The following is a 9,549-nucleotide window of genomic DNA, read 5'->3' on the forward strand; positions in this document are numbered from 1 at the left end:
TACCAGGCCAAACACATAGAAATATAACCACACAGAAAAAAAGAACATAGACTACGCACCCCAACTCACGCCCTGACCAAACTAACACAAAGACATAATAAAGGAACTAAGGTCAGAACGTGACACACTGTGGTATTTCACCCAATAGATATGGGAGTTTAACAAAATTCTTTGTCGGTCAGTGTAATCTGAGGGAAATATGTGTCTCTAATATGGTCATACATTTGGCAGTAGGTCAGTTTCCACCTCATTTTGTGGGCAGTGTGCACATAGCCTGTCTTCTCTTGAGAGCCATGTCTGCCTTCGGCGACCTTTCTCAATAGCAAGGCTATGCTCACTGAGGCTGTACATAGTCAACTATTTCCTTACGTTTGGGTCAGTCACAGTGGTCAGGTATTCTGCCACTGTTTACTCTCTGTTTAAGGCCAAATAGTATTCTAGTTTGCTCTGTTTTTTTGTAAATTCTTTCCAATGTGTCAAGTAATTACCTTTTTTGGAACACCATTATTTTTGACTCACTGAGATTCACTGTCAGGGCCCAGGTCTGTCAGGGCCCAGGTCTGTCGGGGCCCAGGTCTGTCGGGGCCCAGGTCTGTCAGAATCTGTGCAGAAGATCTGGGTGCTGCTGTCTCTCTCTCTTTTTTGCTCTCTCCCTCCCCCTCTCCACCCCCCCCCCCCCCTCTCTCTCTCCCTCTCTTGCTCTCTCTCTGCAAATGGTTTGATATTGGAGCCAATGATTGTATGAGATGAGGTTACTAAAAGGACCAAGCCCAGGCATGTTCAAGGTTGCTGTAGCGACTGGTAAACTACAGTATTGCTGTCACTATTATTAACACTGAGTAACTAACTACGCATTTGTAGCCTACTCACTTCTAACAGCCCATGGCTGGAGTACTCAACAGATGTGAGCTGAGTCGAATGGCAACCATTCCAGTGGACTTTGCTCCTACTACAGCTTCACCATTATATTGATAAGCCAGATGAGGATACCCTGTATGTCACTCCCCTGGGCATTCCCTCTAGGAAACTATACTGCCATTATGGATCTTTCCTCACAGTGAACTCTACAACACAGTTTCCCCAAAGTTTGCACATGGTCATTGAAGCATGCTGAGGCACATTGATCCAGTAGTGTGACACAGGCAGCTTCCCAGTCCGTGTCACTCTCCTGCCAACCCATTCACAGTAACGCTGAGCCATTCAGGATTCTGCCCATTGATTCTCTACACCCCATTGATTCTCTATACCCCATTGATGACAGGTTTGTGTGTGGGCAGGCAGATCAGTGAAGCCAATGAATGAAAGGGGTCCTAATGCAGAATGTATCTCACACAGAATTATCACAGATAATCAAAAATGATGTTTTGTATAACATGCATTAAAAGGTGGATAGCTTTAAAGACACGGGGTTGTAATGTAGCCTTACCAGACTAAAGTACCTAAATCAATGAAAGAGTGGAATTACCAGTCTGTATCTGCGGTATGTTACCATACAAAGACATGGAGAAGGACAGGTTCACAATCCGTATTCTACTGTAGTTTGAATGCAAGGTATTTTCATGTGACTCTACAAATCAAATCCCATGGGCCGAATAAACCGGTTCAGACCTTACAAGCCCTTAACCAACAATGCAGTTTTAAGAAAAATAAGACTGGTTACCTTGGACATAATGTCCCTCCAGTCCTACTGGCTGAAAACAATAGCTTTTAATTCAATCATCCCATAAAGGCATCACTGCAACCTCAAAGGAGTGTGTGTGTGTGTGTGTGTGTGTGTGTGTGTGTGTGTGTGTGTGTGTGTGTGTGTGTGTGTGTGTGTGTGTGTGTGTGTGTGTGTGTGTGTGTGTGTGCGTGCGTGCGTGCCTCTGTGTGTGTGTCTGTGTGTGTGTGTGTGTGTGTGTGTGTGTGTGTGTGTGTGTGTGTGTGTGTGTGTGCGTGCGTGTGCGTGCGTGTCTGTGTGTGTCTCTGTGTGTGTGTGCGTGTGTGTGTGTGTGTGTGTGTGTGTGTGTGTGTGCGTGTGCGTGCGTGCGTGCGTGCGTGCGTGTGTGTGTCTTTGCCTCGTCAAGCCTACTGGAGATACTGACCTTTCCTCCTGGGAGGAATCTAATGTCCGTGTGTGCCTGTATGCTGAGAGCAGAGAGAGGAATGTTTTATCTGCTTTCGAAATGGAAAAAAGCTCTCAACTGCTGCATTAAAAAAGCATGTTGGTCTGTCTGTAACGCAGTGCCCACTGAAGTACAGCCCGGTGAATATAGCTAGATGAAAGGATAAGCAAAAAAGGTCTGAAAACTGCATCGCTCTCTCTCTTTTACTCTTTCTCTCTTCTTTTCTCCTTCCTTTCTCTCTCTCTCTCGCTCTCTTTATTCATTCCCTCTCTCCTCCCCTTCTCTCCCTCTTTTCTCCCCTCTCTCACTCTCTTTCTTCAATCTCTCTCTCCTCCCCTTCTCTCCCTCTTTCCTCCCCCCTCTCTCTCCTCCTCCTCCCTCTCCCCCTCTTAGTAAAGTACAGTACAGGCTCGGTATGGTTTCATGGCTTCGTATCAAAAAGGACATGGCTACCCCCAGGGCTGGCCTCCTTCCCCATGACTATACTGTTAGAATCAAGGGCTTCATCCCCAGGACTATACTGTTAGAATCAAGGGCTTCATCCCCAGGACTATACTGTTAGAATCAAGGGCCTCATCCCCAGGACTATACTGTTAGAATCAAGGGCTGCATCCCCAGGACTATACTGTTAGAATCAAGGGCCTCATCCTCAGGACTATACTGTTAGAATCAAGGGCCTCATCCCCAGGACTATACTGTTAGAATCAAGGGCCTCATCCTCAGGACTATACTGTTAGAATCAAGGGCCTCATCCCCAGGACTATACTGTTAGAATCAAGGGCCTCATCCCCAGGACTATACTGTTAGAATCAAGGGCCTCATCCCCAGGACTATACTGTTAGAATCAAGGGCTTCTTCCCCAGGACCATACTGTTAGAATCAAGGGCCTCATCCTCAGGACTATACTGTTACAATCAAGGGCTTCATCCCCAGGACTATACCGTTAGAATCAAGGGCTTCATCCCCAGGACTATACTGTTAGAATCAAGGGCTTCATCCCCAGGACTATACTGTTAGAATCAAGGGCTTCATCCTCAGGACAATACTGTTAGAATCAAGGGCTTCATCCCCAGGACTATACTGTTAGAATCAAGGGCCTCATCCCCAGGACTATACTGTTAGAATCAAGGGCTTCTTCCCCAGGACCATACTGTTAGAATCAAGGGCCTCATCCTCAGGACTATACTGTTACAATCAAGGGCTTCATCCCCAGGACTATACTGTTAGAATCAAGGGCTTCATCCCCAGGACTATACTGTTAGAATCAAGGGCTTCATCCTCAGGACAATACTGTTAGAATCAAGGGCTTCATCCCCAGGACTATACTGTTAGAATCAAGGGCTTCATCCCCAGGACTATACTGTTAGAATCAAGGGCTTCATCCCCAGGACTATACTGTTAGAATCAATGGCCTTATCCTCAGGACTATACTGTTAGAATCAAGGGCTTCATCCTTCATCCCCAGGACTATACTGTTAGAATCAATGGCCTTATCCTCAGGACTATACTGTTAGAATCAAGGGCTTCATCCTTCATCCCCAGGACTATACTGTTAGAATCAAGTGCTTCATCCCCAGGACTATACTGTTAGAATCAAGGGCTTCATCCCCAGGACTATACTGTTAGAATCAAGGGCTTCATCCCCAGGACTATACTGTTAGAATCAAGGGCTTCATCCCCAGGACTATACTGTTAGAATCAAGGGCTTCATCCCCAGGACTATACTGTTAGAATCAAGGGCTTCATCCCCAGGACTATACTGTTAGAATCAAGGGCTTCATCAAAAATGGCACCCAAGTCCCTTTATTGTGCACTCCTTCCTTCTGACCCGGAGCCAACCAAGGCCTTTTATCTGATTCCACAGAGAAAGAGGCTACACAGGACCAGGGAATGTACATTGTGAAAGAAACTACAGTATACAAGAGAAGAAGGAGAGAGAGGGGGGGGGGGGGGGGGGGGACAAAACACAATGTTTGATTGATTTGCTATCCAGTAGCCGAGCAACGTGGCACACACACACCTCTGAGGGAGTGTGCTAGTACTAGGGTCTGGATGGGCCTGTCTATCCCTGTTCTAGCTGCAAATGGTTGAAACCAGGTAGTGTGTGTGGGTACTGCCCGTCTTCTGTGTATACACACACACATTTTGAAGAGAGTGCCAGTCCTTGGTCATTGACTGGGTTCATCCCCTTGCTTTGCACACACACACACACACAGCCCGTTCCTTCCTGCTGGTATAGAGGTGTGGCCCACCTTATATCGCTCTCTCAGTCAACCATGATAGCCTACCTAGCCAATACCTGGAAACTCCTCCGTAAGGTAGGGCACTTCAAAACCCGCCCACAGTTTGTCTTGTTTTTCCTCTTTTTGAACGCATGCATAGTATTGTAAATGTGTATGCTGGAGAGGGTGTGTGTGTGTGTGTGTGTGTGTGTGTGTGTGTGTGTGTGTGTGTGTATGCTGGAGAGGGTGTGTGTGTGTGTGTGTGTGTGTGTGTGTGTGTGTGTGTGTATGCTGGAGAGGGTGTGTGTGTGTGTGTGTGTGTGTGTGTGTGTGTGTGTGTGTGTGTGTGTGTGTGTGTGTGTGTGTGTGTGTGTGTGTGTGTGTGTGTGTGTGTGTGTGTGCGTGTGTGTGTGTGTGTGTGTGTGTGTGTGTGTATGCTGGAGAGGGTGTGTGTGTGAGCATGTAAAGGAACATGAGATAGATTGCAAAAGAAAATGAAGCCCTGAGAGCACTGCAGAGATTCAGCCAGCCAGGACAGGAGCAGCAGGTGTGTTTGTGCTGGTGTGAATGTGCTCGTACAGGAGACTCTGACAAATTAGCTGAGATGGAGAAAATGGCTCGTGATTAGGACACATTGGCTGCTAACTGTCTCTCATTAGCATTTAAAAGTAAGTAAAGTGTGTGTGCATGCATGCGTGTGTGTGTGTGTGTGTGTGTGTGTGTGTGTGTGTGTGTGTGTGTGTGTGTGTGTGTGTGTGTGTGTGTGTGTGTGTGTGTGTGTGTGTGGCAAACAGGATCAAAGGGAAGCGCATGGAGAAATGGCAGCACCCTAATTCACTGTCACATGATTAGCTCCCTGCACAACGGATAGGGTCACGTTCATTAGCTCCCAGTTGGAACAAATATTTTGCAAGGTTTTTAGAAAGGCAATTCATTTCAAATGATGGAGCTACTGCTCTCTGTTATTTTGCTTGGAAGGACAGGAGTTTTTCCAGACCAAATGACTACAGGATATCTACTTGTAGTAAATACCTAGAGGCCAGGGGTTTTCCTAGTCAGGTCACGTGGTTAGGAAATACTCCAGGCCCTATAGTCAATACCATTCAGATATACATGTATATATAATATAATGCATTCATAAACATCTCAAAAGATTTTGACAAATGAATGTACCTCTTACCTGGACCTGCATCATTCACATAGAAGAGTGACAAGTGCTATAGAAATAGAATATCATATCTCTATGGACACGTGCTATAGACAGATTCACCACCATCAGGTGAACTGAACTGGTAGAACGACCATACAGGATAATCACGTGGTGCCTTGAAGTGTTCCACACTCACTGGGCAGCCAGACAACCAACACAAACCGAACCCAACTCAAACTACACTACCAAAAAAGAAAGGGTAAATAAACAAGCAATGTCCCATGGCCTGCAGCGTACAGGTTCAACTGTGGGTAATATACAAAAGCTCTCCACTAACTCTCACCTTTGATTACATAAAGAAACAGCATCAAGACATGGTGTGCTGTGTCATGGTGAATATTAAAGAAAGGGTGCCCTTCAATGGGATTGCAAAGTGACTGTAACGTGTTTCAATGAGCCGATGTAACATGTCGAAACATTGTAACACACGTTATGTCTGGCCACCTTCCATTTCCAGATACTGGACACAATGTAACCATGTTATAACTGTGTAGTGATTGAGGAATGTAGCTGTTGTAGGCTATCTATCCCCTCTAAATAATACGGAGGACAGGTATGTAGCCTTTACAAATCTTACTATGCATAGTGCAATTCCTGACTGTAAACAGAATATAAATAGCTTGCAATCACAGCCCGGGATCCCTACAGTCCCGTTATATAATCACCAAAGCTAGGAGTGACATCACACCACGCGCAGTCGAGCAACCACTAGCCGCACACATCGGACCCAACGTCCTTTACCAATCAGCCAGCGTCAATGAAAAGTCGACAGTAGCCCGCGTAGTAACATTTACACTCTCCCTCGGAATGAAGGGCATGTCATATAGATGTATATATTTTTCTAATTGTACCGGTTAAATTAAGTAGGCTAAGGTACGTTGGTTTGCACTGTCTTTGAAGAATAAAAAGCACTTCCGCGATGGAATTAAACTGAAATGTCTCGCGCTATCAAACCCTTGTCAAATGCTGGAGTGGACATACGGCCACGTACGCACGTACCACAACCATTTCATAGTGGACGGTTAGCCTACTATAAATGCGTCTTACTATTCTTTATGCAATATACAATCTTTCTGGGTGGAGTGGCGCAGTTAGTGAGCTTGCCCTACACACCAACCCGCCTGTGAAAAACACTCCTTGCTCTATTTCAATTCCGCGAAACCAACGCTCACTTATGTCGCACTAAACAGATAGTTTGCATTTTTATTTCGAAATGACAAGTGCATGATTGTAAACCACAAACAACCTTCTATCCTCCGGGCACACAAAAAAATAGGTCAGAGTGCGAAGTAAACATTTCCAAAGCTTTTGAAAATAAACCAGCACTCTTTGCGCGTAGCTACCTTTCCTAGTTCCAGTTCCAGCCATTTTTTCTACCGCAACAGCTCAGCAGTGTAGTGACAACAAGGTAGAACCAGACAGCGACAGTATCGTGCAGTGGCAGTATAAAATGAATTGAGCTAGTACTTACTGTAAGGTGTAATGGTCTGGTAAGAGTATGTCTCTTATTGTTGCCAGGGCTCCCTGTTCCTGCGCTGACGATGGAATCGTCTGCCCTCTACTCGGAATGATGTCTGCAGCTCGGAGCTAATAGCTGTACTGCTCTATGCCCCCACCTTCAGAGATCTCTCGAGAGTGAGATAGAGAGGGAGAGGCGAGAGAGGCAGAGAGTGGGAGATAGCGTAGTGTGTGTGTGTGTGTGTGTGTGTGTGTGTGCGTGCGTGCGTGCGTGTGTGTAATACAAATATGGAGCAGTTGGCAGTTTTAGTAGTAACTCAGGGTTTGTACTGTGATCAGTCCAGAATTGAGAAAAAGGGAAACGAACAACTGACAGGCAAATTCAGTCCACAAATAGTGAATCACTAGACTAACCCTTCAACAGAACCTAGGAAGAAACCTAGAGAGGAACCAGGCCTCTTTTGGCTGTGCCGGGTGGAGATTATAACAGAACATGGCCAAGATGTTCAAATGTTCATTTTATTTTTTTATTTTAATTTACCTTTATTTAACTAGGCAAGTCAGTTAAGAACAAATTCTTATTTTCAATGATGGCCTAGGAACAGTGGGTTAACTACCTGTTCAGGGGCAGAACGACAGATTTGTACCTTGTCAGCTTGAGGGTTTGAACTTGCAACCTTCCGGTTACTAGTCCAACGCTCTAACCACTAGGTCAAAACCCATCATGATTGTACTTGCACAGAATTAATGGAATTTTTCCTATTTGTTTTCTCTTAAGCAACAGGAGACTTGACCAAATAGGCCCACCCTTGTACTGTACTCTCTCAGATTATCCACATGTACAACTACCTTGAATATCTGCAGTTACAACACAATAGTCTTAATACATCTCTATTAGAACTGTGGCCATGATAGAAGGACACCTAATATTTATCATTGATAGAGTACTTGATTGTATCCAGTAATAGCTCCATTTGTAATAGTATTAGTCACTGCCAGATAAATGTATAAAGTACTCAATGCTCTGGGATTTTATTCTCTGAACTTTTATTTTCCTAGCATGAGGACAGAGATTGACGAGAGAGAGAGAGAGAGAGAGAGCGAGAGAGGGGGAGAGAGAGACAGAGAGCGAGCGAGGGGGAGAGAGAGAGAAGGAGAGAGACAGGGAGAGGGAGAGAGAGAGTGAGAGAGAGAGAGAGAGAGAGAGGGAGAGAGAGAGAGACAGAGAGCGAGCGAGGGGGAGAGAGAGAGAAGGAGAGAGACAGGGAGAGGGAGAGAGAGAGAGTGAGAGAAGGGGAGAGAGACAGAGAGCTAGAGAGGGGGGAGAGAGAGCGAGAGACATCCCACTTCTGCTAGTCATTCAATAAGTGCTCCATTGTCTCCTGTTCTATTGCGTTGTCACATGTACATCAAGAGAAACTGGCATGTAGACACGTTACCTTCAACATGTCTGGTGCACTAGCAAAAGCAATGCAGGGTAGTTGTGGTCCTAGCTTGAGGACAGCATCCACATCCATCGACATACATGTCTTTTAAAAATACTTTTAAACCTTTGTTCAATTTAGTAAACATACATTTAAAAACACTGAATGTGTCCATATTAAGATCAACTTAAAGACAACATTTGACCCATAATGACATCACCTGACGATTAGCACAAACACCCCAATTGACAATGAGTCCTAACCCTCAGCTGTATACTGTAAGCACTAGGATAATGTAGAGAGGTGGGGTGGGATGGGATGTCTGTAGGGAAAATGACAGGGTAGAGTTGAAGGTCAATGTGTGCTGGAGGAATAACAAGGAAGACTCTGGGGACCATACAGACACAGGAAGGAAAGGGAGAGGAAGTCCTCATGGACTAACCCATATTTATAGTAAACAGCTAAATACATTTCTTAATCTTAAACCTTTTAATAACATAAATAATGGTTTTAAATGATACATAAATGTTTTTATATGTTCCTGTTCCTTTGAATAGGCCACATTTCCTTACTTAGAAGTTGGCTTGGAATGTGTATATATTTGCATATTACATGTCACGTAGGTATGAAGAGATTCGGGAGACAGACGCAGGAATGAGTAATCGTTTTTTTAATTAAGCCCCAAATTACGACATGTCGTGTAAAGGCACGGGGACAAAGACCAAACCAACACGTTAAAAAAACACAGGGTTGAAACACCAAAAAAAGCGCGAGGAGTACCTCGAATAAATACACATGCGCACAATAATTAACCCGCGGGACGAGACCCGTAATCATCTGGCAATCCACAAGGGCACGAAAGCCTAAAACAGGCGGCATGGGTACTCACACGCACCCACAGACATTGTAACAATAATCAACACAACGGACACCAAGGGGCACACTTACACAAGTACTAATCAGTGGGAATAGGGGACAGGTGTGCGTGATGAAAGTTCCAGAGGGATCCGTGACATTACATCTAAAATAATTAGGAAATGTTTTACATTTTTCTCTGAATAATCCCTGTCTGTACCTGTCCTGAATGTCTGTCAGTCTGCCAGAACTACCCTCAATGCTGCAGTCTCTGT

General features: G+C 44.9%; 1 protein-coding gene across 4 annotated transcripts in view; it reads right to left on the bottom strand.

Annotated features, from left to right (window-relative positions):
• Positions 1–7,177, bottom strand: part of atxn1a (ataxin 1a) — a 195,292-nt gene extending 188,115 nt beyond the window's left edge. For 2 of the 4 annotated variants that reach the window (XR_005037513.1, XM_036953267.1), the window contains exon 1: positions 7,009–7,176. The gene's annotated coding sequence lies outside the window, so the exon portion shown is untranslated. Of the gene's footprint in view, positions 1–7,008 lie in introns of all 4 variants that reach the window. The other 2 variants (XR_005037514.1, XM_036953269.1) reach the window with 2 other exon arrangements.
• Positions 7,178–9,549: the final 2,372 nt, after the last annotated feature.

This window comes from Oncorhynchus mykiss, chromosome 18, assembly GCF_013265735.2.
Source record: "Oncorhynchus mykiss isolate Arlee chromosome 18, USDA_OmykA_1.1, whole genome shotgun sequence".
Classification (NCBI taxonomy): Eukaryota; Metazoa; Chordata; class Actinopteri; order Salmoniformes; family Salmonidae; genus Oncorhynchus; species Oncorhynchus mykiss.